The sequence below is a fragment of the Myodes glareolus genome, chromosome 7 (assembly GCF_982192425.1).
Source record: "Myodes glareolus chromosome 7, mMyoGla1.1, whole genome shotgun sequence".
NCBI lineage: Eukaryota > Metazoa > Chordata > Mammalia > Rodentia > Cricetidae > Myodes > Myodes glareolus.
The window spans coordinates 86,974,608-86,989,280 of record NC_142032.1 but is presented as its reverse complement, the minus strand read 5'-3'; the positions used below and the strand labels follow the sequence as shown (position 1 = coordinate 86,989,280).

The following is a 14,673-nucleotide window of genomic DNA, read 5'->3' as shown; positions in this document are numbered from 1 at the left end:
CAGTGGATCCATCCACAGAGGGTGGGGCACCCCAGTTTTAAGTATTCAAAGGGAGTCCTTAAAGTGGTCCTTTCTGTCCCTCTGTGGATGCCAGCTCCAAGCCACCACAGTTTGACCATAGCAATCCCACTCAGTTCTCCTGAGAGATGTCAGCCTGTGCATGTATGTGTGTGTACATGTGTTCTTCAGCCAGGCTGGCTTATGATGGCCTTGCTTAAAGACCATGAGATTGAAGATTGTGTGAAGAACTCAGAGCTGGAGCTATGGTCGAGTATTTGCCTAGCCCACAAAAGACCCCGAAGTTCCATCTCCAGTATTGCAAAAATTATAATGGTAAAACAGTATAAAGTAGATACAGACAACTCAACTGTACATATTCAATAATTCAGTAGAATGCATTTGAAAGTTTACATTTGAACCTGGACTGGTGAAATACAGTCTGTCCTTCATCTGGACTCTGGGCAGTGGCAGAATCCTCAGCCTCAGCGCCAACCAACTCAGAGGTCAGGAGGGGCAGCAGCCAGTAACCAGCGCTCTGCAGTACCCTATGCCAGTTACTAGGTGGGTTTGGTATACTCCACACACTTTCTGCCTAAGATATTTTCAACTTAGGATTGTTTATGGAATGTAAAATTTCACAGTATCTGTATGTGAGTTTGTGTATAGCTGTGTGTGTGTCTTTGTGTGAGTTTGTATACACACATGTGCTTGTGCACCTAGTGTATTTATGCTTTATAAAAATGATCCCAAGGTGTTGGAGAAGCCGAGACATTCCCTGAACTTCATTCAGCAATCTGGAGACTCAGGAGAGCAAATGTCTTGTTCCAGTCTGAGAATCCACAGCTTCGAGCCAATTCTAGGCCAAAGACAGGGAAAGGAGTCATGTCCACACTTGGGAAACTGGGTGGCCAGAGTCAACTAACCTAGGGTAGCTTTTCTGCTGTATGGTGACTTCCACTGATTGGGAGAGACCCACCCCTTTAGGCATGCCAGGCTACTTCACTTAATCAAATGGATAAATATTGACTGATTTTATGATAATCTTATCCATAAACACCCTCACCAACACACCCAGAATCATGTTTAAGCAAAGATCTGGGCACATGTTACCCAGTTAGCACAGAATTAAATGGCTCAGCGTGGGCAGGCAAAAGCGGACTTCCAAACTTTGGGTATTTAATCTGCACAGTTCATTTTTGGATCATGTGTAGAGGACTGTCGCAGAAGGCTAGGTCTTTATCCTTCCTTTTTGATATGATCCTATCTTTATCCACAGCTATTATCTGCCACTTACTGTAGCAAGGGACTTCCTGAGGGAAGACTTAATCCCATTCATTATCTATTCTTGCCATTGCTGCTTAGAGCCCTTGATACAGACGAACAAGAAGAAATAAGAACTCCAAGAGAATTTTTGAATGAAGGCAGAACTTTAAGGAACTGAAACAAAGTAAAAACAAAAGCAACAACAACAAAACACTCTCAGATGCTGCTCCCTGGGCCGCCTGAGTAGTTTGTACCCTAGAATGAGGCTGTGGGGAAGGGGTAGGCTGTGGTGAGAACACAGACACTGCCGTAGTGGAAGGTAGAAGGCGAGTCAAAGGGCTCACCTTCCTCCATGAGCAATGGCGATTCTTTGCATGTGGGGCAATAGCATCTCCGTTTGGTAGGCAGAAAAAGAGATGGGCAGAGTGAGTGACTGGCACAAGACCAACCAGCATGCCAGCCTTGAACTTGGATATTAACCCAAGGTCGCCAAATTCCAGAGTTCAGTTCTGTGTAGATACTGTACATATGGTGGCCATGCACTAATGCCTAGGGCTGCTTAATCTGACCTCTGTGTTGCAATGACCTAGGCCGTAGTCATTCTAGGGTTCTGTGCAAGGGGTGGGGGGCATGGTGTCCCATGTGAAGGAATCTTCTGGTGAAATATAAGGAAGACTGTCCTCCCTATCTTTTATGGTGATTACCACCGTGGATGAAAAAAATGGTGATGGAAATGTTCAGGGATGTCCTTATGGAGAGCTTTTGGTAGAGGACCATACTGATGGGCTTGGGGCCCTCTCACAGTGCCTGGATTTCACTTCTGGAATATCCTAGAATAGCATCTTTCTCTTCTCTCCTCTCTCTCTCTCTCTCTTCCTCTCTCTTCTCTCTCTTCTCTCTCTCCTTCTCTCCTTTTCTCTCTCCTTTCCTATCACTCCATCCTTCTCCCCTCCTATCATTTTCTCTCCTCCCTTGCTAGCCGTCTCTTTTTCCTTTTCTACATCTCCCTGCGTCCTTTCTCTTCGCTCCTCCATCTCCCCTCTCTAGAACACAGACCTGTTTACAGATCTCTTATTTCTCACTCCTTTTCTCTTCACCTCCTTTCTTTTTCTCCTTTTCTTCCCCCTTTATTTCTCTCCCTCTCTTCCTCTATCTGTCCCTCCTCTCCTTTCCCCCCTTTCTCTCTCTCCCTCCCTCCCTTCCTTCCTTTCTTCCTTACTCTCCCTTCCCTTCCCCTCTCTTCTACCCTCTCTTCTTCCTTCCCTCCCTCCTCTCTCCCTCTTTCACTACTCCTCCTCAATCTTCCTTTCTCTTCCCCATTTTGCAGTGCTGGGAGCCCAGGGCCTCTGCCTGCCAGGCAGCTGCTCTGCCACTGAACCACACCCCAACCTCATTAGACTTCTTTGAGCGTTGACTGGAGCCTGAGCCTCTTCTCCTGTGCAGTTGAAGGACATTCCATTTCTTGCATTGATTTTATCTATTTTTTTCTGAAGTTTTTTTTTTTTTTTGGTTCTTTGTGTGATTATTTACCTTCCTCTGGTAATTTGGCTTCAAGGGTCTTCTTAGTGAATATGGGTGCACCCCTTCCCCAGGCCAGCTCACCATGGCTCCCACTACTCAGCCCCTTTGCTGCAAATTCTAGAAGGCTGATTTGGCCTTGAGGAAATGCTGTTAAAAGTCTAGGCATCGGGGGAGTGAATTCTGCTGGATTCCCACGACTTGGCAGGTTTATATTTCCACGTTTCGGAAAGGTTCTCCTGCCTCCAAGAATAACTTTCTAGAAATGGTAGATGTCGGGACGGGCCTTTGAAACATCCTCTGTGTCAAGCGTGCTCTCTCCCCGTTAGAAAGAGGCAGGAGCCTGCTTGGGCTGCTGATGTGTCTTGGGGCACTGCTCCAAGAGGGATGTGGCGCTGCCTTGCAGTGTGGATACCAGCAGAGACCAAGTCCATGGAGGTGACATCGTGCACACTGGCTCCACATGGGACAGTTTCCTGGCACAGCTCCAAGAACATTTGGATGATAAAGATCTCCCGTCCCCAGATGCCTTCTGGTTTCTGTGGAGCCAAGTACGATTGTAGGCGAAGGACTCTGGATTTGGAAAGCCGGCTTCTGTGGCCACATGTGGGAGATTCGCCCTAGAGGAATAGCATCCAAGTGAGAAGCAGGCTGCTAACTCCCCACACCAGCCCAGATGGCTCCAGAGCTCTGCCTGTGTCTAAGATGTTAGGATTTTGGCAAGCATGGTTTTTCTCCTGCCTTGGCATAATCTTTGATGTTCTTTGTGGAGAATGTTACAAGTGTAACCTGACCACTGAAACCCATGGCAAGATGGCCCGAGTGCACAGTTTTCCCTCCTCTCAGTTTTCCTATCTGTAAAATGGCTCTCATATTTTGTCTGTACCAAAGAATCCTTTCAGGATTGAGTGAGCAGATCCATAGAGACCATTCAGCATGGGCACCCCTCCAGGGAGTAGGCAAAATCAGCCATTCCCACAGTTGTCAAGATTCTGCCTGCTTGGCCTCCTGGACAGTTCTCCATGTTTTACAAGGTGAACGGAATGGAGCATCATTCCTCCTGCTCTAACCCGAGATGTGTAACTCCCTGTCTTCTGTGTTGTGCGCTTAATAGTTCAGGTGTTGCTGAACTGAAATTGTGTTTCTGAGCTGCTTCCCAGTGCTCTGTGCGTCTCATTACCGGAGGTGCACCGAGGCCACGTCTTTGCTCTCGGGTTGTCTGAACCTCATTGCTTTCTGCACTCCGGTCCCTAATTCCAGGAACCCCCTCTCCAGGGTCCGTTTCTGCTTTCCGTTTTTATAGCAGACCTCATTCTTTATTCACATCTTCGAAGCTGTATGTAATCACAGTAGTTTTAAATAGCATGCTCAAGCCCAATCTCAGTGAGCACTGATACTATCCTGACTGTGTGCTGGGAGGCTCAGCAATGGGCGGTGTCAATCAGAACTCCAGGAAAACTGGGGATGGCCAGGATGGCTGGTATCGCAAGGAGCCAGAACAGTGGATCTCAGTCTGTGGGTCGCCACCCCTTTGAACTTGAACGACCCTTTTTTCAGGGTTGCCTATCAGATGTGTTCATTATGGTTCCCAACAGTATCAAAGTTACAGTTGTGAAGTAGCAATGAAAATAATTTTGTGGTTGAGGTCATCAGAGTATGAGGAAGCGTTTTAAAGGTCACAGCATTAGGGAGGTTGGGAAGCTCTGCTCTAACGGCAAACCATCTTGAGATTTGGTTCCCTATACCTCATCCCTGCCTCTGTGGCTTTGGGCAGGTCACTTCACCTCTCTGAGGCTCTGGCGCCTGCTCTCTGAGCTGGGGAAGATGTGTGCGCCCTCCGTGTGCCTTCAGGAGGAAGCGAACGAAGCCATGCATGTTGTCCACCTTTGGTGACCTACCAGTTGGGAGCTGTGCTCTGTTCTCAGTTGCTCGTGGGTGGATGATGGGGGTGAAAGTCACAGAAGAAACATCAGAGTCCTGAACTCTGGAGAAGCTTCGGCATCTGTGTATGGGCAGGCGAGCTCAGGGTTGTGTGTGCACATGCAGAGGCTGAATTCAGTTCTCGTTCCTCAGGGATTGTTCACCTAGTTTTATCAAGCCGGTGACTCTTACTGATCAGGAAATGTCAAATAGACTAGCCAGGCTGGCTGGCAAGACCCAGGGCTCCTCCTCTCTTTGCCTCTACACTGCTGGCATCTCGAGCACATACCACCATACCTTGCTCTTTTCCCCCATATGGGTCCTGGGTATTTAACTCAGAGCCCCATGCTGAGCCATGGCCCCAGCCTACTACTGGTCTTTTAGTATACTGAATTTTCTTCTGCCAACTGCTGGATCTCAGCACGGAGTAGGAGTAAGAGCTTTGTAAGATGCTCCAAAGGATGGGTTGGATGTACCAGTAAAGAGTCTGAGATTTGTTTTCCTCCCCCAAGGCCTTTCCCTCCCCAATCTCTGAGACCAAACTTAGATGTAACCAAAACCACAGCCGCCTTCAGACGGGGACGGAGCCTGAAATAGCTCAGAGAGCCCTGTCTCACAGGCGCCTAGATTTACAGCAGCTGCCTCTGCCTTCTGAAGAACTCACTTGTGTAGTAGGAGGCAGAGAAGAGGCCCTGAAGCACAGGGTTGGAGAAGGGCTTTGCTCTGGATAAGGGAAGTTCCGGAACTGAGTGCACTCCCCTGGCTTTGCCTTGGGTGCAGGGCTTGGCCTGTTAGCCATTTCTCTTGCATTTCTCCTCTATCTGGAAGAATTTGTGTGAAGTCTGTGGTTGGAGAGTTTTTGTGGGCGTCCATTGCTGGGACAGATGCCAGGAGGCGAGGAAGCACCCTCTCTTAGCTGGTTGTTGCTTTCACATGGCACAACCTTGTCTTGTTCGCTTGGCGTGTGCCGACTGTGCTCTGCTGGCCTTCTGAGTCATGCTGAGAGGGACTGGCCGGCAAAGATGGTTAGGTGTACCATGGCTGTGCAGCCAAGCGCCACTGACCACCGACTTTGTGCAACACAGACTTCTCATATCCCTGCCTTTTATGTTCATTAATGGCCACATCGATAGTATATAATCAGGGTTGCTGAGGTCTGTTAAATAATTGAAGACAAGGGAGTTTGAAGACCCGAGTTCACTTCCAGAACCCATATAACAAAGTAAGATGTGGCAGCATGTGCTTGTAATCCCAGGGCTGGGAAGAAAGTGACAGGAAGCTCTCTGATGGATACACACATACACACACACACACACACACACACACACACACTCCTAAGGAAAGCTGGACTCTTGGGTTAAAGAAAATAAAGGGAACCAGCTTGTCTCTGATCAGATCTTTTTTTCCTTATTTTTCCTCTACCCACTTTTCTTTATGACTTTTCCATTTTCACATTCTGAGGCACCCCCATCCCTTTTTTGTCTCATACTTAAGGGTTAAAGTGAAGTACCTTACTGAGTACAGACCTCCTTGGCTGTAGCCAGGAAGAAGGGGAATTTGGGAATGGATGTGGAGTGAGGTGGTTTCTGGAAAGATCCATATGTGTGGGTGTGGGTGTGGTGTGGTGTCTTCTTGGAGTCTGGGGTGTGCCTCAGTATGGGACATGCCCAGCGTAATGTCCCGAGACACTGGTGACATGGATGGTTTTGGGACAATCTTCAAAAGTCAATGGTGGGAAAAGGACACGGTTTCTGATTCGGAGCGGGTCACCCTGGGGCTGTCCACTCAGATGAAGGCTGAGCTTAGAAACCCAAAACACAGTGGCACAGACACAGAAACGGGATTTATGCAATACTCAGTTAAGGGTAAACCCAGCCCCATAAATTCATGTCCAGGATTCAGTCTGCCAAATGAAATGTTAAAGGCGCCAAATGGATTTTTGGAAGGGATCAAAGCTCAGACTTAGTTTGCTTGCCCATGATAAGCTTATCCAGCGCTCCAGTGGGAAAGACCAGCAAGAGAGAAAAGGCAAGAAACAGAGTTCAGATTGTGGGGTACTCTGCAGTGTCTCGGATATTTTTCTTTTTTAATAAAAAGGAAGAAGGAGATTAGTGGGCCTATGCATGAGGCTGGTGTTCCTCATCAGATACCTCCGGGGCTGCTAGAGAGACACTATCGGTCAGAAGAGCCCCTGTTTGACGATCTTGTGGTCTTGTTTTCCGGCCCAGCACCCAGACAACCGTGTGTGTGTGTGTGTGGTGTCTGAAGATGGTGAAGAGAAGATCCACAGCAGCAGCAGAGTGAGGTTCCTTCTAGATCACACTTCCTACCCTTACATCTGGATGTTTTGATGGTTTCTTCCCACCAGCTGAAACCAGTGCTTTTCCACAGGGAGATAATGGTAATGAACCGACTTGGAGCTCCATCCTCCACGGGTTCATTTTTTTGTGCGTCTACCAGAGTTTCTTCTGACATAACAACAGATTCACTTTTTTGGGGTTCCATCTAGGGTGTATGTGAGGTTAATGGTGGGCGTGGTGGTGAGCATGACCCTAGTGTGGGAGGTTTTCTTTTTCCTCTCTTCAATGCAGCCAGTGGCCCTGCAGGCCTCACTCCTGCTTCATGAGCCTCATGCCTGACTCCATCTGGGGTCAGGCCTCTCAAGCTGGAAGGCTGGGCTTGGGTTGGAGTTTGAGGTGCTGTGCCTCAGAGCATTGTGTTCTCTGGTGACAGATCAATTCAGTGTCCGCCATCCAAAGGTCAAAGCATTCGTCCGAGACAGGCTCAATGTGGAATAGCCAGTGTGCCTTTCACTGTGTGATAACTGCCAAGTTCGTAGGGTTACTAGCGAGTGTACTGAAATTTGAAAAAGAATGAGACCGGACCATAGAACCTAACCAGGCTGCTTTCCTCCCTCCCTCCCTCCCTCCCTCCTTCCCTCTCTCCTCCCTTCCCTCCTCCCTTTCTCCCTTCCTCCATTACTTTCCTCCTTCCATTTCAGTGTGGTGGTTGAACTCAGGATCTCACGCATGCTCTGCAAGTGTTCTATCACCGAGCTACAACCCCAACCCATAGCCTTTTATTTAAAAAAAAATACTGATTTATGAGTTATATACCGTGAGATGTGTACATTTTATGTCTCAGCCAGTAATAGTCAATTCGCAGAGCTGAGTTGCCCATCCCTGAAAGTTAGTTTCAGGATATTTTCACCAGCCTGGTAAGATTTCTTAAGCCTCTCCGAATTGTGTCCAGGCAACAAGTCACCCGCTGCCTTTGGCATCAAGTTCCAGCCTAGGCATTTTCTCAGGCAGGAAGCCTGTGCTGTGTTGGCACCGCTTGCCTCATCTCTGACTATACCTGTGAGAGCTATACTTCTCTCCCGGGTTATGTGATTCGTCCCGCAGTGGCTGATGGATTGTAGCTATGTTTTGCCTGTTGCCAGTAGTTCTGCTGCGAGCAATTACCTGCACGTCCCCATCTATGTTTCCATGTCTCTGCAGTAGATTCTGGGAAGTGAAATTGTGGGTCATACGGCAAATTTACACTTAATTTCTTTTTTTCTTTTTTTTTTTAAACAAACAAACTTGGAACTGTTTTCCAAAGTTGGTTTCGTTATTCAACAATCATTGGTCCCTGAGTGGAAATTTCATTTCTGATTTTATTGTGAACCAAAAGGAAGAGCGCTTAAGCAGGGATTGCTGCGTGTGAAGTCTAAAAACTGGCACCTTCCTGTCTGCTTAGCGTCTTCACAGCACACTGGGAGGAGCTCAGCTCTGGTCTCATAGAAACTTCTCTAATACAAATCCAGAGTGATCCAGGACCAGTATTCCTACAGCCTCTCCCATGCTGGAATTGCTGGCAGTAGTCCCCAGCAGTCCAGAAGATTCACTTTCATAGAGGATACTTAGTTCCACACTTGCTAATTTAGCATTTGTCTGGCGATGGCTTACTATCCATGGCCTACCTTTGAATGTATTCGCTTACCTGCATTGTTTGTTCTAGGCTGCTGTAATAGCATCCAGAGGATGCCGAGCTTCAAAACTGCTGGGCCTTCTGCTTTCTGATAATGACAGTTAGTTCCATCCTTGATTAACAATGACATGGCATCTTCTTTGGAAGATGAGCCTAAATTGCGTAACTCTTCCTGGGTGATGAGAAAATAAATTACTTTCCTAGATTGAGTTCTGCTAAGGGCGTCTTAACTTGGGTTTTAGTAGGGTTTAGATGAAATAGATCTCCTCCTCCCTCCTCCTCCTCCTCTTCTTTGGAAGGGAGGCATGTTCTCCTTTGCAACTCAAAATACATTAAGAAGAGCTGTAGTGTCAGCCTGAGAACATACTAGCACTGCTGAATCTCAGGCCCCACCCGAGACCTGCCCAGCCAAAGTCTGTGGTCATAAAAGCCTTGTGTGATACCACATACTTTCCAGAATGTTGTAAGTATTGTTCACAAAGTCCAGGATCAGCAAAATGTGACCTCAGGTCCAGATATAGATAGAGCTCGCTCTGCTTCAAATAAAGTTTTATTGGGACACAGTCACACCCATTCAATAGCTTGTATCTGTGGCTACATGGCATTGTACCTGCAGACTGCAGTCTTTACAGGGACCTTCTGGCCCACAGAGTCTGTGAAAGTTAATCCTGATTGTCAGCTTGATGGTATTTATAATCACCGTGGAAACAATACTCTGAGCATGTCTAGGAGGAACTTTATAGATTGGGGTAATGGATGAGAGAAGATTTACCCCGCATGTGGCTGGCACCATGTCATGGGCTGGTGTCCTGGACTGAATCGAAAGGAGAGAGCAAGCTGGGTAGCAACATCCCCTCTATATCCTGACTGTGGGTGTAGTGTGACCAGCTGCCTCACGCTCCTGCTGCCACGCCTCCCCGACCATGTCACCCTGCTGTGAGCCAGAGTAAACCCTTCCTATCTTCAGTTGGTTGCCGTTGACCGTGGTTTGACCACAACAACGGAAAGAGCAGCGGGCACAAAGCCAAGTTCTTCTTACCAGATCTCATATCAAAATCTGCCCACTGATTCTCTGGTGTAAACCCTATTTTATTTACTCATATATTCTTTAGTTTGTTATTTTTTTAAATATTTATTTATTTATTATGTATACAGTATTCTGTCTGTGTGTATGCCCTTAGGCCAGAAGAGAGCACCAGACCTCATTACAGATGGTTGTGAGCCACCATGTGGTTGCTGGGAATTGAACTCAGGACCTTTGGAAGAGCAGGCAATGCTCTTAACCACTGAGCCATCTCTCCAGCCCAGTTTGTTATTTTTTTTACTTAATTTTTCCATGTTTTATTTATTATAGTGTTATGCTAAATCTTTTCTTTATTATCATTTCCTACATGATAGAGGATAGTGGCAGTTTTCACAGTATTTATGAGATATTGAGTAGAATAAGTTACCTATAGATGATCACAAGAGCAGGACAGGATGTTTGTACATTGTATGCAGATATAGCACCATTGTATGTAAAGAATGTATGTAAAGAATCAATGCTTTGTGAATAATAATGGAGGAGGACAGATCACTCTCCCACCCTATCCCACCTCTCTCTCTCTCTCTCTCTCTCTCTCCTCCTCCTCTCTCCCTCTCTCTCCTTTGCTCTCTCTCTCTCCTCTGTGAGTGTGTGTGTGCATGCACGCACACACGTATGTGTGCATATATGTGGATGAAGGGGTGTAATGGAGAGATACGGACAGATGTGCGAACATAAATGTATTAGCAGGATTGGCTTACATAATTACAGAGGCTATAGAGACCCAGGAAGGCTTGGTCGTGAGCACGAGTCTCAGTCCAAAGTTTTGAGAACCAGAAGCGTTGATGATGTTAGCCCTGATCTTGGGACTGGAGAAAACTGGGTGTTCCAGCTTTATCGGTGAGGCAATAAAAGGACAAACTTCTCCCTCATTTCTTCTCTATTTTAGACTCAAGGAATTGAATGAACTCACTTCATTAAGAGAAGTCCGTGCCCTTTACCCATTCTGTGGATTTAATTATGACTTGTATCACAGACACACCTAGAAATCATGTTTACTCTGGGTGTACCATGGCTCTATCAAATGGACACACAGCGTTCACCCTTACAGCACCCACCGTTTTGTGAGTGCATGTGTATATGTGGTGTGCACACACGTGTGCCTGGTGGGGGTACACAGCAAACACTAGCCACTGAGCTGTCTTCCCACCCTTCCCCACAAATCACCTGTTTTAGTTTTGGGATGGAGCACTGTAACTTAGCATACCTGGCCCTGAAGTACAGTTCTAGAAAAAAGGAAACCCAAGTGATGTGACCCCCTTCCTACTGTGGTCAGAGGGTAATCTTGGTGTCAGTCTAGGCCTTTCATGTTGTTTGAGACCAGGTCTCAAGTTCCCTGCTACACATGCCAGGCATGCTGGCCCACAAGCTTCCTAGATCCCCTGGTCCCTGCCTCACAATTTCACGTTAGGAGTGCTGGGGTTTGTTCATCTGGCTTCACACAATTGATGAGATCCAGCCTCAGCTCCTCATGCTTGCAAGAACTTTACCCATGGAGCCCTCTCCCAGCTCTTGTTTTAATGATTTCTTAAACAAAGAAAGAGACTTAAATCTGCTTGGGCGGAGGAGGTTTCAGAGAGAAATTTGGAATCCCTCTAGATGAGGACTATGGTCGGACCTTACATCTTCAGGTCATTAATTTCTCCGCAGCAGCTGACACTTTCATCCTGTCTGGGTTTGGGTTTGGTGTTCCCCCGACCCCCAGGGCTATTGGGGTTTTTAGGCCACAGGCCACTCAGGGAAGCTTTGCAGCTGCCCTGCTCCCTGGATCAGTGCTGGCAGGAACTGCAAGCCTGTGACCCTGCAGGTAGCTGATTGAGTCTGAGTACGCCTCCCCACGCAGCAGGACTGGTGTGAGGAACATTTGCTGTAATCTCTCCCCCTCCTCCCTTCTGGAAGATGGTTAATCAGAAGGCCTTTAAAACAAAAAATAAAGAGAAAGGAGGAAGAGGGAGACCTAGTTTGGTGAGACCAGCAGAAAACTGCCAATTCTTCCAAGATGTCCTTGAAGGCTCTGGGCAAACAGGGGTGGGGGTGGGGGGGCTATGTAGGTGATTAGAGGGGAATGCAGCTGGATCAGAAGCCCAGATCCTCTATGATGCTTTTAGCACCTTTGGAGAGATCAAAGGACATGCAAGGAACATAATTATGACTCTCGTTAATGACGGGTTTGCAATTAGTGCTGTGGTCATTTGGAGAGCATCTGCTGTGCCTTGGGTCTGGGCCAAGTCCTGCCCATCTCTGAATTCTCACAACATCTCCATATCCAGCTCCAGTTCACAGCGGGACTGTTTGAGGCTCCGAGGTTTATGTCGGTGGGAAACAAACAGCGCGGAAGCAGCAGAGTCAGGTTCCTGTTGGGCTTCAGAGGATGTGCTCTGTGGCTCAGGCTGCTCTAGGTGCCCCGTGGAAAATGACTTCTGTGGGTGGAAAGAACCTAGGTTCCATGGCATCCTCGAAGCTTGAGCAGTTGTTTCCCCACGTGTACCTGTATAGTGATACTTTATGTATGTTTTAATAAATAAAGCCTGCCTGAATATCAGAAGGACAAAGCTAAGCCACTGGAGGTCAGGCAGTGGTGGCACACACCTTTAATCCCAGGAGTTGGGAGACAGAGGCAGATGGATCTCTGTGAGGTCAAGGCCACCCCAGGCTACACAAGGTCAATGCAGAAACAAATCCAGGTGGTGGTGGCTCACACCTTTGATCCCAATCCTAGGGAGTCACTCTTTTAATTTCTGCACTAGAGGGAATATAAAATGGGAGGAGAGAGAGGCTCTGGCTGCTTAGTCTGATTTGTCTACAGTTGCCCAGCCTTGGTAGAGAGGCAAGGCTTCTCCAGTGGCCTGGCTGCTTTGCTTCTATGGTTTTCGGGTTTAACCCCAATATCTGTCTCTGGGTTTTTATTATTTGTGCTACATGTCTGAGATGATTTTAGGTGCTAGATAGGTGAACTTTTTTTTTTAAAAAAAAATGTATTTGTTATGTGGGGGAGTTAGCTGCCTCAGTCAGGGAAGTGCTTGCTGCATAAGCACAAAGGCCTGAGTTTGATCCCCAGCACCCATGAGAAAAGGGATTCAGTTATTCACGTTGGGCGCCATTTGTAGTGTGAGGGATGACTGACTTGTTGGGGTTTCTGTCCCGCCCAGTACCCCACAACCAGCAAGTCCCAGAGAAAATCAATCACACAGAGATCTCTATAAGTTATAAAGCTGATTGGTTCATTAGGTCAGGCTGCTTATTAGTTCTTATAACTTATGTTACCCCATTATCCTTATCTACGTTAGCCACACGGCTCAGTACCTTTCTCAGCTGGGCAGCTTACATCTTTCCTCTCCGGTGGTCTGGGCAGAACTGTGGAGGGAGCTTCCTGCTTTCCAGAATACTCCCAGTCTCTTTGCTCCACCTCTACTTTCTGTCTGGCTTTCCCGCCTATACTGCCTGCCTGGCCAATCAGCGTTTTATTAAAATATGATTGACAAAAATACAGACAATTCTCCCATACCAGTACTAGGTTTGCAGTAATGCAGAGGAAAGGTAGAAGTCAAGGTACGGTTTGGAGGTCAGAGGTTGACGTTAAGTGTCTTTCTCAATTGCTATTTGAATGAAAAAAAGAAATACACAGGAAAGGGCCTGAGTGCTCCTGGGTGTGGTAGAGGAGAAAGTTTATTATAGATATAAGGGAGAGCATGGCCAGAGGTATGGACATCAGGGAGAATCTGGAGTGGACATGGCCAGAGAGCTGGACCGTGTGATGAGAGAAATGGGGGAAAAGGAGAGAGGACACGCTGACCAAGAGACTGACCTGGGCCAAGAGATCTGGCGGGTAAAGGGTAGACGAAAGGCCCAGGTAACCAAAATGGCTGTATTATATAAGGAAAGGCATCTAGCAGAAGGGCAGCCCGACTCCTGGGCTGGAGAAATTTAGGGTAGGGGGTTGGATATGTCAGCCATACCCTGTAACGGGTAGGGTTGGGACTGAAGGATGATGGGGGAACCAGGTGGTCAGGTCCACATTGATATGTTAATGGACCCCTCAGTCATTTGTCCCAGTTTTGAGACCTAACACTTTCCACTTTATTTTCTGAAACAGGGGCTGCACCGAACTACAGGTTCACCAATTCAGTGAGACCAGCGGGCCAGCAAGTCCAGGGGTCAAGCCCTCTCTGCCTCCCTAGTGCTAGTGTTGTGGGCACATGCTCTAGTATTTTGCTTAACCTTTCTTTCACATTATTTATTTACTCGTGTGTGTAGGTAGGCACGTGTGCGTGTGTATCCACAGCTTGGTCACTTCAGGGAGTAATGCTTCTTTGTGGTAGCTATCATCTAACGGGCTGGAAGGTGGAAATTTCTAGAAAATTTATCTGTTATAAGGCCAAATTGCACTCTAAGAGTAGGGAAAATATACCCACTTAATATATTCTCTGAATAGGATGGACATGTAAGATCCTGTTGAAGAAGAACAGGTGGATGGGAGATACAGATGCTGACTGGAGGTTTTTCTCTCCTAGGATCTGCAGTGGTGACTCTTCTATCTTGAGTTTCTAGCCTCTCCACTGTGGATTTTGTGTTGTTCTCCAGAGATCCACGTGTTAGGAAGTGCTCGATTCTCTGTGTTTTAATGCCAGGAGGTGGGAGGAGCAGAGCTAGTGGAAACCCTTGAAGCTGGTGGAAGGAAGGGAGGATGTTCTTGTGAAACTCCTGGTCTGTTTTCATGTGAAGGTTGTTATAAAAGTACAAGATGATTTCAGCACCTTGAGCTCCCAGAGCTGTGCGCTAAATAAACCTTTTCTTCATGAAGTTACTCAGCCTCGGGTAGTTTATTATTGTGACAGAGTAATAGTTCCATAAAAAAATGTAATGGGAGGATAGAGGAGGAATTTGAAGAAGGGGAGACAATGGGGGAATGGGTTTAA

The 14,673-nt window shown here is 47.1% G+C and overlaps 1 protein-coding gene and 1 long non-coding RNA gene across 2 annotated transcripts in view; one reads left to right on the top strand and one right to left on the bottom strand.

Annotated features, from left to right (window-relative positions):
- Positions 1 to 14,673, top strand: part of Xylt1 (xylosyltransferase 1) — a 282,801-nt gene that overhangs the window by 23,144 nt on the left and 244,984 nt on the right. The gene's annotated exons all lie outside the window — the stretch shown is intronic.
- On the bottom strand, positions 2,502 to 13,154 carry LOC146893438 (uncharacterized). Its single transcript, XR_015003046.2, has 3 exons — positions 13,061 to 13,154; positions 8,686 to 8,845; positions 2,502 to 3,401 (listed from the first exon to the last, which is right to left on the bottom strand). It is a non-coding gene; the product is annotated as an uncharacterized LOC146893438 (long non-coding RNA).